The following is an 18,458-nucleotide window of genomic DNA, read 5'->3' as shown; positions in this document are numbered from 1 at the left end:
TCTTATGAAGCGCTTGTTCAATCTAAAGATGGCAGAGAATGGTTCAGTTGCAGAACACCTAAATGACTTTAACACAAACATAAGTCAACTTCGATCAGTGAAAATCAATTTGGATGACGAAGTGCGAGCTCTCCTTATACTATCATCTCTACCGGATAGTTGGGACAGCCTTGTGATGGCTGTAAGTAATTCTATCTCTGGCACAAATACTCTTAAGTTTGATGATGTTGTGGGTGTTCTCCTAAGCGAGGAAATGCGAAGGATAAGCACAGGAGAATCATCAAGTGCTGCACTATCAGTGGAAACAAGAGGAAGGCTTAAGTAGAGGTTCAAAAACCAAAAGGGTCGTGATCGCTCAAGGCGGAGCAAGTCACGCACAAAGTTAGTTCTTGAATGTTGGAACTGCGGCAAGAAGGGCCACGTCAAGAAGGATTGCTGGTCCAAGAAGAAGAAGGAGACAGAGTCTCAAGACAACAAGACAACAAGCCAACATCGGAGGCCAATGTGGAAAGTAAAGTAGAGCAAGATGCTCTAATTCTCTCATTAGACAATGTGTCTAATTCCTGGATAGTAGATTCCGGGGCTTCATTCCATGCGACACCACACAAGCAACATTTCCAAGACTACACCAAAGGTAATTTTGGGTATGTATACTTGGGAGATGATGAAGCTTGTGAGATTGTCGGCAAAGGTACAATTTCTGTCAAAACTGCTAATGGAAATGAATGGAAGCTTAAAGATGTTAGGCATGTTCCTTCTCTTCGCAAAAATTTGATCTCTACAGGACAATTGGACGATGAAGGTCACGACATTGCATTCGGAAACAAACGGTGGAAGATCTCAAAGGGATCTTTGGTTGTTGCCAAGGGTGAAAAAGTCGGTACACTTTACTTGTGTACTGTTAGCACGCAACCTTCAGCTTGTGCAGCAACTTTAGAAGTTGACAGTGCAGTGTGGCACTACCGACTTGGGCATATGAGTGCCAAAGGAATGCAAATCCTTCAAACAAAGAAGCTTCTACCAGGTTGGAAAGAATTGGACTTAGAGTTCTGTGAAGATTGTGTTTATGGTAAACAAAAGGGGGTAAAATTTCAAAAATCAAGAAATGAAAGAGAAAGTAAAAACTTGAGTTGGTTCATTCTGATGTTTGGGGTCCTGCAAGTACACCATCACTTGGTGGCTCATTGTACTATGTAACATTCATAGACGATGCGACTAGAAAAACATGGGTTTATGTCATGAAGAATAAATCGGATGTATTTTCCATATTTCAAAGGTGGAAAGCCTTTGTGGAGAATGAAACAGGTACCAAGGTTAAATGCCTTAGATCCGACAATGGAGGTGAATATTGCAGCCAAGCTTTTGAAAGCTTTTGTGCTAGCAATGGCATTCGGAGGCAAAGGACAACCCCAAGGACACCTCAACAAAATGGGATTTTGGAAAGGATGAACAGGGCAATCATGGAACGAGCACGAAGCATGCGGCTACATGCAGGCCTACTGCTTGAGCTTTGGGCGGAAGCTGTAAGTACGTCTGTGTACTTAATCAATCGGTCACCCTCAATGGCATTGGATGGGAGAGTTCTAGAAGAGGCATGGACAGGTAAACCGGTGAATTATGCATTTCTCAAAGTGTTTGGGTGTGAGGCTTTCATGCACATAGATAGAAGCCTAAGATCAAAGCTAGATGCAAAGTCCAAAAAGTGTTTCTTCATTGGCTATGGAGAAGGAGACTTTGGGTATCGCCTATGGAATCCAGAAGATTGTAAAATCTTAAGGAGTAGGGATGTAATTTTTAATGAACAAAATATGTACAAAGATTACTTGGAAAGAAAACAAACAAAAGAAACAGGTGATGAGTACATGGAGCTTGAGGACGATGAAGACTCAAGGACTGCAAACGGTGACAATGTGCAACAACGTCAACCAAATGAGGAGCCTCAACCTATTCCCTGAAGATCTACAAGAGCAAGTAGACCTCCATAAAGGTTTGTTCCTTCCTTCAACCATCTCTTGATCTCAGATTTTGGAGAGCCGGAATCATATGAAGAAGCTATGCAACATGAACCCAAAGAAGAATGGACGAAGAGCATGCAAGTGGAGATGGACTCACTACATCGCAACCAAACATGGGAGTTGGTTGAGTTGCCTAAAGGTAAGTGGGCACTTCAAAACAAATGGGTGTACAAGCTAAAGGAAGAAGAAGGTGGGAAGAAAAGGTACAAGTCTAGGCTTGTGGTAAAAGGTTTTTCTCAAAATAAAGGTATTGAATTCAATGAAATATTTTCTCCTGTTGTAAAAATCAACTCAATTAGGCTTGTCTTAGGCCTTGTGGCTGCTCATGATCTAAATCTCGAGCAAATGGATGTAAATACGGCATTCCCTCACGGTGACTTAGAGGAGGAAATCTACATGCTTCAACCAAAGGGGTATGAAGTAAAAGGCAAGGAGAAAATGGTTTGCAAATTAAAGAAGAGCTTGTATGGTTTAAAGCAAGCATCAAGACAATGGTACTTGAAGTTTGATCGATGGATGTTGGATCATGGATTCACAAGATGCAACTCGGATCACTGCGTCTACACGGAGAATTTGGGAGATGGGAAATTCATCATCCTAATGTTGTATGTTGATGACATGTTGATTGCAAGTGCTAACATGCAGGACATCAAAGACCTAAAAGAGGAGCTGTCCAAATCTTTTTCAATGAAAGATTTAGGTGTTGCAAAGAGGATACTTGGTATGAAAATACCAAGGGACAGGACGAAGAAGACAATAAAGCTATCTCAAGAAGATTACATCAAGAAGGTACTAGAAAGGTTTGCAATGCAAAATGCAAAACCAGTTTCTACACCTTTGGCTGGTCATTTTAAACTAACGAAGTATGTGTCCAAAGACACAAGAGGAGATAGCCTATATGTCTAAAGTTCCATATGCTGCAGCAGTAGGTTCTCTAATGTATGCTATGGTCTGGACAAGGCCAGACATTGCACATGCAGTGGGAGTTGTGAGTAGGTTCATGGACAACCCAGGTAAAGAGCATTGGCAAGCTGTGAAGTGGATACTTAGGTATCTAAATGGGACAACAACAAATGCTTTGTATTTTGGAGGAACTGATATTTTTCTAGAAGGGTATGCTGATGCAGATATGGAAGGTGACAAAGATACTCGAAGGAGCACTACTGGCTATGTGTTCACGGTTGGAGGCACAGCAGTAATCTGGGCTTCAAAGCTGCAGAAAGTGGTTTCACTTTCTACCACGGAAGCAGAGTATGTAGCAATGACGGAGGCAAGCAAAGAAATTTTGTGGCTTCACAGATTCTTAGAAGAGCTTGGATTCAAACAAGACAATTGTGTCTTGTACAGTGATAGCCAAAGCGCTATCCATCTTGTGAAGAACTCAGCCTTTCATTCAAGGACAAAGCACATTGAGGTGAGATATCACTTCATACGCACTCTTTTGGAAGAGGGACAACTAAAGCTAGGAAACGTGCATACAAGTGAAAATCCTGCAGACATGTTTACAAAGGTGGTCAACAAGGAGAAGTTGAGCTTTTGCTCATCTTCAATCGGCATTCAAGGATAAGAAGCTAGAATAAAAAGCAGTCACAGGTTTGGTTTGGAGATCAGTCTCCAAGTGGGAGATTGTTAAGTATGGAGCCTGATTTACCCACTTTTTTTTCACCGCAATATTCTTTTTCGCCAGAATATTATGGCCGGACGGCGGGCGGAAAGTGTTCGGAAAACAACCGGTCGGTTGTCCGGTGGTCGGAAGTCAATGGCCGGTGGCCCGTGGCCGAATTCAAAAGCGGACTTGTCTTCTCAAGGGCGGCCACACATGGGCGGATTGGAGGGTCCGATTTGAACTTATTCGCACAAGGGCGGCTACACATGGCTGTCTCACATAAGAGAGGGCAGCCCTTTTGGCCTATAAAAGGAGGCCATTTCTACACATATTTCATAGTGTGAAGTTGATGCAACAAGGTGAGTGTGAGGGGTTGAGAGTGAAGCAAGGCAGGAGCTCCATTAAAGGTATAATCCCTTTGTAAACTACTTCTTGTTTTGAAGTACTAAAGCCATTGAGTGGTTGCTTTCCCGTGGACGTAGCCCACATTGGGTGAACCATGTATATCGTGTGAACTCTCTCTCTCTCTCCCTCTCTCTCTCTCTCTCTCTCTCTCTCTCTCTCTACTCTATAATCTCGTGTATATAAATCTGTCTCTCTCCATTAAGTAATCTAATCAATAGAACAAGCAAAGCCCTCAAAAATCAAAAAATGGCTTGAAGGCTACAAAGCGTCAAATTCGACATACGGGGTCAAACTGACTCCAAATGAGCCAGAATTGGATGAGCTGCTGCACTACTATGTTGCGGAAAAGTCCAAAGCTTCAAAATTAATCAACTCAGCAACTCAATAGGCAGTGTAGTCATAGAAATCAGTGATTTCAGAGTCGACAAGCACAAAGTGATGCCAGCAAGACCAAACTTGACCAAATTCAATTTAGGACTTGTTTTAGGTGTATAGAATGTGTTCAGGTCAAAATTTGTAAGTTTTGCAAAAAAAAGGTGACTGTTGTAAATAATCGCGACTATTTACTTTTGCACTACTTTTGCTTGGAAATTGTATCATCCCCTCACCTATCATATGTACACACCTATTACATTCCAAAAATCAAGTATGAGCCAAATGAGCACCTATAACTTGGAAAATTGCCAGAAAACACAAAGGAGTCTTTGCAAGCCAATTTTTGGGTTATGAATCACATGTCTTGATCCAAATCACCTCATATCACGATTATTACTTTCTAGCCAAAATAGGGGAATTTTGATATTTTGCCATAATACATCCAAAGTACATGATGTGTTAAGCCCACTAGCCAAGTTTGAACCAATTTGGAGTTCAAAATTTCAAATTTCCATTATATCTACTATTTCAGAGACCTAAAGCCAAAATCTGGTACCATTTTCACCCTATGCATCCAAATGAGCCCATATTTCACTCAGAGTATGCATTTGGCATATACTTCAAGCCTGTGATGCCAAGTTTGCAAAATGTTGAAAAAATTACTCAGCTGTAAATAATCACGATTATTTACTTTGGTTGCAAACATTTGTTTGGACTTTACAATTTTGTTCCTTGCATGTTTTTATGAATCTATGCTTGTCCGAAAATTGATTTGAAGCAAATTGGACCAAAATTGTCAGCATTTCAGACTCAAAGACATTTAGAGAAAAATTTGACAAATCTGCTAACTTTGACACTCTATTCATTGAACAGGACCCATGCAAGCAGCAGAGAGGGCCAAGAAGAAGCTCAACCAGAAAGAAAAGTTGCAGGAGCTGCCTGCATACCAATTGGATCCAAATTCAGTCAAAGCCGCCAAGGCAGCCTATCTTGCAAAAGAAAAGCTAGAAGAGCACCACACCACAGTGTTCACCGGTAGATTCAAGAGTGAGGAGGAAAATCAGGTAGAGTTGCAACTCCTACCGAAAGAAGTGTATGATGTTGATAGCCGTTTTTTTCGGCTCTCTGTAATTGCCATAGTGAGTTATCTCACCCTATCAAATCACTCAAACACTGTGGTTACCCTCACCCTTTCACTGTATATAGGTGCGTGTGAGTTAGGGGACTTTTCCCATATCTCCTTACTGAAATAAAAAACCCTCAATTAGCTAGTCATTGGGCTAGTTCAGCCAAAAAAATAAAAAATATAAGTATATTATGGCCCATGTGTATGTAAATATTTCTTTGTATATAGGGCCTAAATAATAGATTTTTTCATAATTATTTTGGTATTTATTTAAATATTTCTACCTAGGTGTGTGTTATTTATGCTCTGTACATTGCCTCACCATTACCACAATTTTTCTTACCATTTTTCATACTCTTTATTCCATATAGAAATATTTTCATGTAAGCTTCTCTTATATTTGGTGTAACTCCACCCCAACAAAAATCCAAAAAAACTAGTTTTATTTATGTGTATATTTTTTCACGATTGTGATTTTTCCCTTCCTACATCTATTTTGTTTTTTTTCTGAAAAATTAGAACACCAAAAATATTTATCTTTTTATGGTAGCCTCATAATGAGAGAGATTTCTTTTGACCCCTTTATATTTTTTCCACTTATATTATTTATATTTGACATGTACATATTTTTTAGACCCCTCAATATTTGATTTTCTTAGCTGTACTATTCACTTATATCATGATCTCAACAATATCTTCAATTATAAACCTACCAAATAAGTTCAAGGGTAGGTGGCATGCATACATGCACTATGGAGGGCTCACTCTTGGAGGTATTCAAAAGAATCATCCAAAGAAGGACCCCACAAGGACCTTGTGCAGTGGAAAAAAACGGTCGGTTATTTTGAATTTTTAAAACTCACTTGCTCTCCGAATTTGAAAAGGTCATACAAACAAAAGTTGTAGCTCGTGGGCTGAACTTTTGCCTCAAATTTTTTCATATTTTTTTGAGCTACGAGTTATTAGCTATGATTTTATTAGTGGACCCCAGTTTTTCCATGCTATGCAGCCACACTCTCTCTTCCACTTTATCATTTTCCTCTTTCACACACACTTCTTCACTCATCATCCCCACCTCTCTCACCACTCCTCTCTGCACCCTACTCACCTTCTCCTCAACCTTGAAGAAGAAGAGAAACCATGGTAAACTCATACCTCCCACACACAATTCCATTCCAAAATTGACCACCTAGTCTCATTTTTCCTCCTCCAAATTACCCATATCTATCAAAAAAACCACAAAATTCAGCCTCTTCTCTTAAAAGACAGCATCATGGTGGTTGATTACTCAGCTTCAATTACCTTGTCTCTCAAGGAAGGTCAAGAGTGGAGAAAAATTGTACCGTCAAAGCTAGTGGACCGTCAACAAGCGTCAAAATTGGCCCTACTCAAGACACTTGGAGCATCAACCTTGTAAGAAATCCACCTTTTCTTACCTCTTAAGAGTTTTTCTTCCTTATTTGTATCCTACATGGATACTCCCATTGTAAATATCCAATTTCATTTGTAAATTAATACTAACTCTACTAACACTAACCCACTATGAAAAGTCCTATCACCTCCATTTCTCTCCTCTCACTTTCCCCACCAACTTCTTGATAATTCCAAGCAAAAGAAATTAGATAAATTGCTGAAAATCTAACCCAACCATGGTTAGAGGAGTAACCCTAGCCTTCAAAATTGCTATAAAAGGAGGGTGTAGCTAGCACAAAAAGGGGGAGAAGAAAGAGCACTATGCTATAGCTTGAGAAGCCAAGCTCAACCTCTTGAGAAGGAGCTCTTGAGTGGAATCTCATTGGCATTAGGCATATGTATGTGTTGTATTAGGGGTGATTAGCAAGGGAACTCTATGCCATTGTAAGAGAGAGGGATCATTAAATTGAGGGTAGGAAATCTATCATTTCTCCTACTAGTGTAAGTCCAACATTTGCTGAATCAAAGAGGGTGAATTTGGACTAAGCATGGATACCTTGTCTCCGTTCCATTGTGAAGTCATGGACAATAATGATGTGTAAGTGTTGATGGGGGCTTTTCACAAGCCAAGCTTCCATACCCCTCTTCTCTCGTCCCCACCCCATGAAAACCCCCTCTTAGGGAAGGAGTGATAAAAGGCATTGGAAAAAGTAAGAAAAAATAAAGTATGATTATGTAAATATATGAGAAAGGTAAAATTGGCCACCTCATGCCTGCGGGGCAGTCCATCCCCACCTTGCCTCTTTTTTCTTCACTGTTGCCCCACCGTGTGTCCCTTTTCCTCTCCTCCACTCAAAAGGTCAACCCCCTCTCTCTTCCCCTTGTCCTTTCTCCTTTCTCTCTCCCCTCAAGCTACCCCACCTCTCACTAATAATGCATTCTAACTCACCAATAATGCACCCTAACTCACATGCAACTTATCACATCTTCTACCCACCCCCCCTTTCTCTCTCCTATCATATCCCATGACCCAAATACCCCCCTCTCTCTCTAAAGGGCGCCATGTCTCTTGTCTTGTAGCTAAATAACCTCCCCCACACTCACACACACTCAGTTTCACTTAAAAAAGGTGCCCACAGACCCGTCCCCACCCGGTGGTTACCAGATTTTTCTTGTGTTCACACACATCTGCACACAGATTCACCTCTGAACACACTCCCCTCTTGTAATTACTTTATTCTCCATGTCACCTCTCATTTTCCATTCACCCATCTCTCTCTCTCTTAGTCTCTCTCTCATGAGACTGCTATTCTGGCACATATACACAAAGCCAAACAAGTGGGGCCCACAGTCACATGGCCTATGTAGATAATGATTTCTTCATTTCTAAATTCTAGAATTTCTCCCCCCTCCTCCCCGATATAAAGAGGGGTCACCATCACACTAAGGATACTCACAACATCACCAAAGAACACACTATGCACTGTGTGTGCCTAGTGCACACACACACACCCACACCATCACCATCACCGCAATCACCATGCTTGTCTTGAGAATAACCTCTACACTCTTGGCTATGGAAGATGAAGGGCAACTAAATGAAGGATGATGGCCATAATCCTCGTGCGAGTCTTCGCCATCAACTCCCACCTATCCGCCATGTGCTCTACCACTCTCTCCCTTCTTATTCTCCTACCCTATGCTCCCCATTTCATCGCCTAATTCTCTAAATAAAGCTTGAGGTTTTGTGAGTATGTTTTCTTGCATTGTTTTTCCCATGCGAGGTGTGCGGAATTGCCACCTAGTCTTGTGTTTTGGAGTGAGTTTGTGTATGTGTGAAGGGTGTGCAGATTCGCCATCCTTTTGTGATGCCTAAGTATTAAGCCGCTATACCCCCTCCCTCACTCTCTCTCACTCTCTCTCTCTCTCTCTCACTTGATCCCATTCCCTTTCCTTTTCATCATTACTCACAAGCATCCATCTCTCTTGGATGAAAACTTTGTTATGGTGGTGTGTTGTTTGCGCCCTAGCCGCTGAAGCTAGGTGGTGCCCCCTGGCCTAGTATAAGAGGGTATACACGCCTCCTTGTAAAGAAGAAAAAACTTTTGCAAGTTAAGCAGTGTGTCTTTCTAGCTCTCTCTCAGTAATCATGGCAAGTGTAGCATTTCCAACATTTAAAGGAAGGAAGGGGGAGGATTTGGTAACAGACTTCGTAGATGACTTTGAAGTAGCATGTGTAGTGAGAAACAAAGATACGGATGAATCCCGGGTTAGAATCTTTAAGCATCTCATGAAGCTAGAAGCTAGATCATGGTACAATGCACTTCCACAAGCAACCAAGGATGACTGGGAACCCTTAAAAACCGCTTTTAAGAGGCGCTTTGGGGGAGGTGCCACTTCAGAAAAGTTGTGGGACAAATTGAGAGACTTGAAGCAGGAGGGTCTTTTAGAATATGCCACCTATGAGTCCAAATTTGTGGATTTCTGGGAACGGTGGGTTGAGTCACTGGCAAGGGGGGAAGCTGCACCCGCCGATTTCCTAAAAAAAGATCGGTTCACGCATGGCTTATCGTCGCTTCTCAAGGAGAAGGTGAAAGGTAGATTCTCGGCTATGTACAAGTTAGCCGTTGAGATTGCTCGCCTTAAGGACAAGAAGCTGCAAATGAAAGCCAAAGAAACCGAGTCAACAGAAGCAGGAACATCGCGTCGACCAGCAACTATGACAACCACCATACCACCACCACCGGCTCTTGGGGTAAGAGATGACCAACAAGATATGTTGGCCCATATTACTGACCAACTGCAGAATTTGTCTGTCCACTTAATACAGCAAGGGAGGAGTCAAGAAAGAGATCAAGACCCTGGAAGAGCACGACGACAAAACAGGGATTATCACTGCTACAACTGCGGAGAAGATGGTCACGGGATGTACTACTATCCCAAACCACAACAAAACTATAATAGAGGAGGTAGGAGGAACCAATTGTCACCCCCTAGAGAAAGAACATCCCCACCCCGAACACCAGCCCCACCAACACAAATTCTACGTCCGCCACAATCACCACTTACAATCATCCTACGCCCACCACCAATTGGTACCCGCACACCAAGTATCATTGGTCTTGCAGAAGAGGTCAAAATGAGTGTAACAGAAGAAGGATCAAGTAAGAAGACTATTCAAAGAGCTCAAGCAGTGGAACAAGAGGTTAAAGAATCAAAATATGCTACCCAGGTGGGGGAGGTAAGTCAAGAAAATTGTGTTACAAATGTGAGGTCATCTTTAACCTTGAATGAAATAGGCACCAAAGCGATCAATCGACAGCATTGGGCAGTAAGGGTAAGAAGGTGTAAAGTGTTGATTAGGCCTCGTCAGAGTAAGAGGAATGCAAAGGTCATGAAAGATATAAGAGAAGAGGAAAACCAGCCTGTTAGCAAGGCTTTGCAGAAGATGGACAACATATCAAGCAAAGGGGAGGGCTTTGAAAACGGAAGCCTGTGCACCAGCATGGACCCAGGACAGTGTAGCAAGCGAAAGGAATCTTGCATCAAGGCAGTTTCACTAGAGGACCATAACAAAGAGGTAAGTATGACTGATGGTTTGGAGTTGGATATTTCTCCAGAGGCTTGGCAGCCGAGCAAGATTTTATTGTGTAGTGTTATAGACTTGGAGATGGGTAATGCCTCTAGTCTACTGAAAGATGTTATAAACTTGGAGATGGGTAATGGCTCCAGTTTATGTGAGGATGTTCATAGTAAGTTTGATGATCAATATGTTGCCAACCTTTTAAGGATTTTCCAAACTCCTCCACAACACAGCATTGTGTTTGCATGGGATGCATCAGACCTATGGCTATGGCTAGCTGCTCTAACATATAGAGAGAAGATCAGCATGGAGATATGAGCAAACGATCCATGGATAGACAAAAGCCTGATAGAATGCAAGAATAAAGACCTCATTCACAATTTGGTACAATTTTTTACAAATAGTGCATCCTCTCTTTGGAGAAAAGTAAGTGGATTACGCTTGTATTTAAGACGCAAGGTAGGTGGCTTGCTATTAGCATCAATAAAGGAAGCTGACATGTTTGAGCACACCCAAAAGAAGCATGATATGCTTGCAGTTTTTTCTAGTCATGGCAGTAAGCAGGACTCTGAAGACAACTTGAGCTCACCACACCAACAAGGCGGCCATGTATGGTGGATTCTTGGTACACTCTTGGGAATCGTAATTTTCGGTTCTGTCTTTGCAGGAGCCAAGATGCTCATTTCCCCTCTCGCTACTGGTGGTTACAAATTTGGTCCAATTTGGCATGCAAATTTTATTGTTCGGACACTGCAGAAAATGATCCTATTTTTCACTTGGGATCCAGGAGGACACTGGCACAAAGTTTTGGAAGCCATGGGCTTCCCCTTTAATCAACTGACACTATTCCAAGGAACAAGTTATCACTCAGACCTGTTACAGATTCATGAATATCCCAGAAATCTCACCAATGGCCAAATGGAATGGCTAGTTCAGAAGGAAACTCGATATCCGATCCTACAGCTAAGCGAAAGAAGAAATAGATGAGATACAGACGTGAATGCCTCTAGCCAAAAGGGGAGGGCTAATGATGGGGGCTTTTCACAAGCCAAGCTCCCATACCCCTCTTCTCTCGTCCCCACCCCATGAAAACCCCCTCTTAGGGAAGGAGTGATAAAAGGCATTGGAAAAAGTAAGAAAAAATAAAGTATGATTATGTAAATATATGAGAAAGGTAAAATTGGCCACCTCATGCCTGCGGGGCAGCCCATCCCCACCTTGCCTCCTTTTTCTTCACTGTTGCTCCGCCGTGTGTCCCTTTTCCTCTCCTCCACTCAAAAGGTCAACCCCCTCTCTCTTCCCCTTGTCCTTTCTCCTTTCTCTCTCCCCTCAAGCTACCCCACCTCTCACTAATAATGCATTCTAACTCACCAATAATGCACCCTAACTCACATGCAACTTATCACATCTTCCACCCACCCCCCCTTTCTCTCTCCTATCATATCACATGAACCAAATACCCCCCTCTCTCTCTAAAGGGCGCCATGTCTCTTGTCTTGTAGCTAAATAACCTCCCCCACACTCACACACACTCAGTTTCACTTAAAAAAGGTGCCCACAGACCCATCCCCACCCGGTGGTTACCTGATTTTTCTTGTTTTCATACACATCTGCACACAGATTCACCTCTGAACACACTCCCCTCTTGTAATTACTTTATTCTCCATGTCACCTCTCATTTTCCATTCACCCATCTCTCTCTCTCTCTTAGTCTCTCTCTCATGAGATTGCTGTTCTGGCACATATACACAAAGCCAGACAAGTGGGGCCCACAGTCACATGGCCTATGTAGATAATGATTTCTTCATTTCTAAATTCTAGAATTTCTCCCCCTCCTCCCCTATATAAAGAGGGGTCACCATCACACTAAGGATACTCACAACATCACCAAAGAACACACTATGCACTGTGTGTGCCTAATGCACACACACACACCCACACCATCACCATCACCGCAATCACCATGCTTGTCTTGAGCATAACCTCTACACCCTTGGCTATGGAAGATGAAAGGCAACTAAATGAAGGATGATGGCCATAATCCTCGTGCGAGTCTTCGCCATCAACTCCCACCTATCCGCCATGTGCTCTACTACTCTCTCCCTTCTCATTCCTCTATCCTATGCTCCCCATTTCATCGCCTAATTCTCTAAATAAAGCTTGAGGTTTTGTGAGTATGTTTTCTTGCAATGTTTTTCCCATGCGAGGTGTGCGGAATTGCCACCTAGTCTTGTGTTTTGGAGTGAGTTTGTGTATGTGCGAAGGGTGTGCGGATTCGCCATCCTTTTGTGATGCCTAAGTACTAAGCCGCTATACCCCCTCCCTCACTCTCTCTCTCTCTCTCACTTGATCTCATTCCCTTTCCCTTTCATCATTACTCCCAAGCATCCATCTCTCTTGGATGAAAAATTTGTTATGGTGGTGTGTTGTTTGCGTCCTAGCCGCTGAAGCTAGGTGGTGCCCCCTGTTTGCTTTACCATGATAGGCTCGAGGCGCGCCATTCAGTCCCCGGTGTTTTAGAGGCCGTCGGGGGTTCGAGGTTCGCTTTGCTCCCGGCAGTGTCTTGGTGTTTTATTTAAGTTTTTGATAGCTTGTCTCCGGGTATTGTTATCAATTTAGCCATAAATCCCACATGCTGTAAGAGGGCGACAGGGTGGAGAGGACTCCCCTCGCCTTAAGACAGTGATTGGGGTGGCTTTTTTCTTGTGATGTGTTGTGGTGTAATGTAATCAGGCTATGTTGAACAAATACTAATCTCACTTTGATTGGTCATGACAGATTTGTAAGAAGGCATTAGTGCAACAAGCACCCCCTTCCCCCTTCTCTCTCTTTCTTACATATATATATTTATGTTTTCTTGATCATTAACGATACACTTCAAAGCAATCCGAGAACCATCTTTCTCTCTCTCTCTCTCTCTCTCTCTCTCTCTCTCTCTCTCGTGTTTTAGTGTGTGAGAGTGTTTTATTTGTGTTAGGGTTAGTGTAAATTCCTTGCTTGTTTGTGGGTTGCTCTAACGACTCTCCTCTTTTGCGTCCTAGTTCACTCTTAAACTAGGTGGTGCCCCTTGTGTAGTTGGGATTTGGCTGGGGGTTTGTTGTTTTGGTTTGTGTTGTGTTGTGCCCCAGCCCCATTGAGCAGCACGGGAGCCTTGAAGGGTGTCTAGAGGTTGCTCTTCTTGTTGCCCGCCCCGGACCGCTTCAAATTGGTGCCCCCACTGAGGACAGGCTTGTGTATGTTTTGTGAAGTCTCAACCTTTAGCATAATCAAGTAGCTTGCATGAATCACGAGAATTTGTATGATCCTAATTGTTAGTACTAAGTTGCAATTTCAACGAGTAATTCGTAGAATTTTAGGTCCTCTTAGGTTGGTAGAGATAAACGCATCAGTAAATCCTTTTATTTTGCCTCTCATTAGGTACGACCTTAGTTTGGACGTTTATATTTTTGTTTTGTTTTAAGAATTAGGTCATGCATAGACCATGGATAATGGCCCAGGAATACAGGTTTTTCCCTTTCATTTCACTCCACACATTAGAGTAAACATTACAATTAGTAGAAAAATCCATTTTCAACAACGTATGGTATTCATGTTTGGTGCCCAAAGAGTAGGAGAAATTCTCGCATCACCAAACCTTGTCATTCTACCTCTTATTGATTATCATAGGTCATTTGATGTGAATATTTTTATTTTGTTGTAGAATAGATTGCAATTTAGAAAATATTATTGTGTAAATCTTTTAAAGAAAGAAAAAACAAAAACGCGTCACTGTGAAATCAATTCAATGGAGAGCCAACGCCAAATGTCTGGATATCCTCTTTTCTTTGGAGATCTTGGAGAGGATGCAGAATTATTTTTAGCAAATTTCAAGATGTCTTGCCATATCAAGAGGATAGTAACCGATCAAGAACGTGTAGAAATGTAGTACTTGGTTTGACTCTTTGCCTGAGGAAGTTAAGGGGAATTACACAGAAGTTTTGAATTGTTTTAAGAGATACTTCTTTGATCCCCAAAACACTCAAAAACTATGGCAAGACATTGTTTCTCATAAGCAAAAAGACTTAGATGACTACTACTTGTACAAGCAAGAGTTTCTACGTCTTTGGGCTCTATCGATACGAAATGTTGCTAACCCTGGTGATGGTGCAGAATTTTTAAAGAAGGAGAGGTTCATAGCCGGACTCTTTCCTGACCTTAAGGTAAAAGTTGAGGCGGGTGCACCTGCTACTTTTGATGCAGCTGAAACTAGGGCTGCTAAGAAGTATAGGAAACTCAAGTGCTTAAGGGGAGAGGTTCCAATAGAAGGTCTTAGACCCAAAGGTAAGTCACAAGCATCAACATCTAGGGAGCTTCCTGAGGTAACGGTTGAAGTGATTGAGAAGTTAAATGAATCTTTAAGCAGCCTGTCAATTCACCTTGCACAAGCTGTAGGTCCAAAGGGACAAGCAAAGAGGTCAGAAGAGAGAGAGCCACGAACTAGGAGAGTCTTGCAATGTTGGAATTGCGGAGAGTCTGGACATGGGATGTATAATTGTCCTTGGCCCCGTGGAGAGCCAGGGAGACCTAACTTGAATTACCCAGTGATGAATGCAGGAGAAGGATATGGTCAACAACCAAGGATTCTACAAAGGCCAAGTGGACCAAGACCACCTCCACAAGGGGTAGAAGGAGCTCCACCTTTGCCAGATCCAAATGTGCATGTGGTAGAGGTGACAAATTCTAATGAGGTTGACATGGAAGCCAATGGCATTAAGCGTGGCCGAGGAAAAGGTAAAGAGAAAGAAGGAGTCACATCACAGAGTGACCATGGACAAGGCAAGAAGGCAAAGGAAACCAAGGAAACCAAGAGGACTTGACGTCGTATCAACCTCCAAGACTTCCCTCTTGGACATGGTATGGCTCCGTACAACTTGTTGGAAGACATGAGAGGTAAGGGTCCTGATATTTCATGGCCTCAATTTCTTGCATTATGTCCACAAGTTAGGAGGGATTTAACAAGGGCAGTTAGCACTAGCAGAAAGGTAAAAGAGAGTGTGCCCATTGTAAAAATTGCACAAGCTGAAATGAATGAGGACATTACACCGGTGCTAGACTGTTACATCAAAGGAAGATTGGTTAGGAAGGTCTATTGGATGGGGGTGCACAAATTTGCATCATGACAGAGGGACTCATGCAAAGACTAGGCATGCACATCCAGGAGACACCTGAAATCAAAGTCAAGATGGCAAACAATAGCAAGGCTAGGTGTGTAGGCATTTGAAAAAATGTCTTTGTAGAGGCCTTTGGCATTAAGAAAGCGGTGGATTTTTATGTTATGTCGACCAAGGGAAGTGGTTATCCATTTATCCTAGGAAGACCATGGCTAATGAAAATGCGAGCTTTGCAGGATTGGGAGAGTGGGAAATTAATTTGGAGGAATGACAATCATAAGAAGGTTTTCTTTGACATGAAGGAGCAACGCCAAGAGGAGCTCCATGAAGAATCATCTCAAAGTGAGACGGAAGAAAATTGGACCGATAGCACTTCAGAAGAAGAAAGTAGCGGCAGCATTACTGAAGAGGAGTCTTCCATCGAAGTCATGGGGGTAAGGTTTAAGCCAAGCAACCAAGAGACCTCTTGTCAAGGCTTCGAGGAGGTAGGTCCTCAAGAGAACGAAGGTGTTCAAGATGAAGGGATGCTGGAAGGTATGCTATCAACAACACTTACAAAGGATGAAAGAGAGGAGTTCAAATGTGTGCTAAGGAAGTTTCCTAGGCTTTTTGCTAAAGACTACACCGACGTGCGTGGGGTAGATGTTGTTCAACACAAGATTGAGTTAAAGCCTGAGGCCACACCTAAAGCTCAGAAGCTACGAAGGCTAGGAGTTATAAAGGAGCAGGCTCTACTCAAGGAGGTAAGAAATCTTCTAGCAGCAGGTTTCATTTATCTAGTGGAGAATTCAGAGTGGGTCTCTCCTCTTGTTGTCACTCCTAGGAAAAATGGCAAGTGGAGGGTGTGTGTGAATTACCGTCCCCTCAATGAGGCAACAAAAAGAGATCACTTTCCCCTCCCATTCCAGGATGAGATACTAAATGAGGTAGTTGGTCATGACAAGTACACTGTGTGCGATGGTTACTCAGGTTACTTTCAAATAGGTATTGCATTGGAGGATCAATTGAAAACAACCTTTATCACTCCTTGGGGTTGTTATGCTTTTAGAGTCATGCCATTTGGTCTGACAAATGCTCCTGCAATATTCCAACATTTCATGAATATGGTGTTTCAAGCATTCTTTGGAAAGTCAATTAGGGTGTTCATTGATGATTTCTGTATTTATAGCTCAAAATCATTGCATCTACAAAGGGTAGAAGAAGGTTTAAAGAAGCTCTACGACATGGGAGGTCAACTCAACCCCGACAAGTGCCATATAGGTGAGGATGAAGTAATCTTGCTTGGTCATAAAGTTTCTTACAAAGGCATTGAAGTGGATCCTTCAAAGGCAAAGGCTCTTATTGAGCTACCATCACCCAAGAGTCTTAAGGAGGTCATCTCATTCATTCAAAAGGTGAAGTATATGTCACGCTTCATTCACTTAGCCTCGGAGTTACTTCACCCTTTGCCAAAGTTGACACAACAAGTAGAATTTGCATGGTCTGATGAGCTTGAAGAGTACTTTTGTAACATTAAAGCCATTTTGTCAGAGCTACCAACACTCATGCCTCCTTGTTGGGAGTACACATTCTTTGTTAGCTCTAGTGATGGGAAAGAAACAATTGGTGCAGTTTTGTTACAACAAGATCCCTATAGTACCAGGATGCGGCCCATCTACTTTGCTAGTAGGTTCATGAATGCTTTAGAGAGAGGCTACACGGAGGCAGAACTCATGATGCTTTCTCTCATGTTTGTGATAAGGAAGTTTAGATCCTACTTACTCCCAAAACCTTATGTAATCCTCACCGCAGAGAATTTGTTCCCTTGGGTGTCATCTCAAATGAATCTTAGTACTAGGATCTCAAAGTGGATTATGGAGTTGCAAGAGTTTCAATACTCTTTCAAGGTAGAAGATAGTGTGCGTGCACAATTGGCAGGGATTCTCACTTATAGGGTGCATGAAAGGAGATTAAGGTGCCTGAAGTAAAGAGCCTACCATTTCCACCACCAAAAAGTATTCCTAATGCTTTTACCTTGTTCTTTGATGGAGCTTTTCGACGAGCCACAGGGAAAGCAGGGGGAGGACTAGTGTTGCTCAACCCAAGTGGAGAGGTGGTCATGAAAGAGAAGGTGAATCTACGAGGTTCAACTAGCAACAATGAAGCAGAATACGACACACTACTTCATGGTCTGAAGATGTGCATTGGCCAAGGGATAAAACGTCTCATGGTAAAGGGAGATGCACTTCTCATTGTTAAACAGATTTTAGGCATTTGGGCATGCAAGAATGAAAGCTTAAGGACAAAAGTTCATGCCATTCGTAGGATGTTGAATCAATTTGAATAAGTGCAACTATATCATATTCCGAGGAAACAAAATGAAGATGCCGATTTACTTGCACAACAAGCAGTTACATGTGTTGAGAGAGAAGTACAGGTCATCATGGTGGCAGCAGCTGTCAAGCAACTGAGATACCAGGGATTGGAGTCATTGGCTACATTTTGGAGGGTGAGTTTCCATAAGACTTCACGAAGGCTCAGAAGAGGAGACTCATGAAGAAGGCAAGTTTCTATCTCTTCCTAGAAGGCTCCCTCTATCAAAGAGGGAAGGATCAAGTGTGCAGAAGAGTACCAACTATCGAGGAAGTTCCAACCATTCTAAAAGGTTTGCATGAAGAGGCATGTGGTGGTCATTTTGCCCAAGAATCAACTGTGAAGAAGATTTTGCTTGCGGGGTATGTTTGGCCAAGCTTGCATGTGGATGTTCAACATTGGTGTAAAAGCTGTCACAATTGTCAGATAAATG

This window comes from Adiantum capillus-veneris, chromosome 28 (genome assembly GCF_014529385.1).
Source record: "Adiantum capillus-veneris isolate H3 chromosome 28, ASM1452938v2, whole genome shotgun sequence".
Classification (NCBI taxonomy): domain Eukaryota; kingdom Viridiplantae; phylum Streptophyta; class Polypodiopsida; order Polypodiales; family Pteridaceae; genus Adiantum; species Adiantum capillus-veneris.
This window is presented reverse-complemented; position numbering follows the sequence as displayed.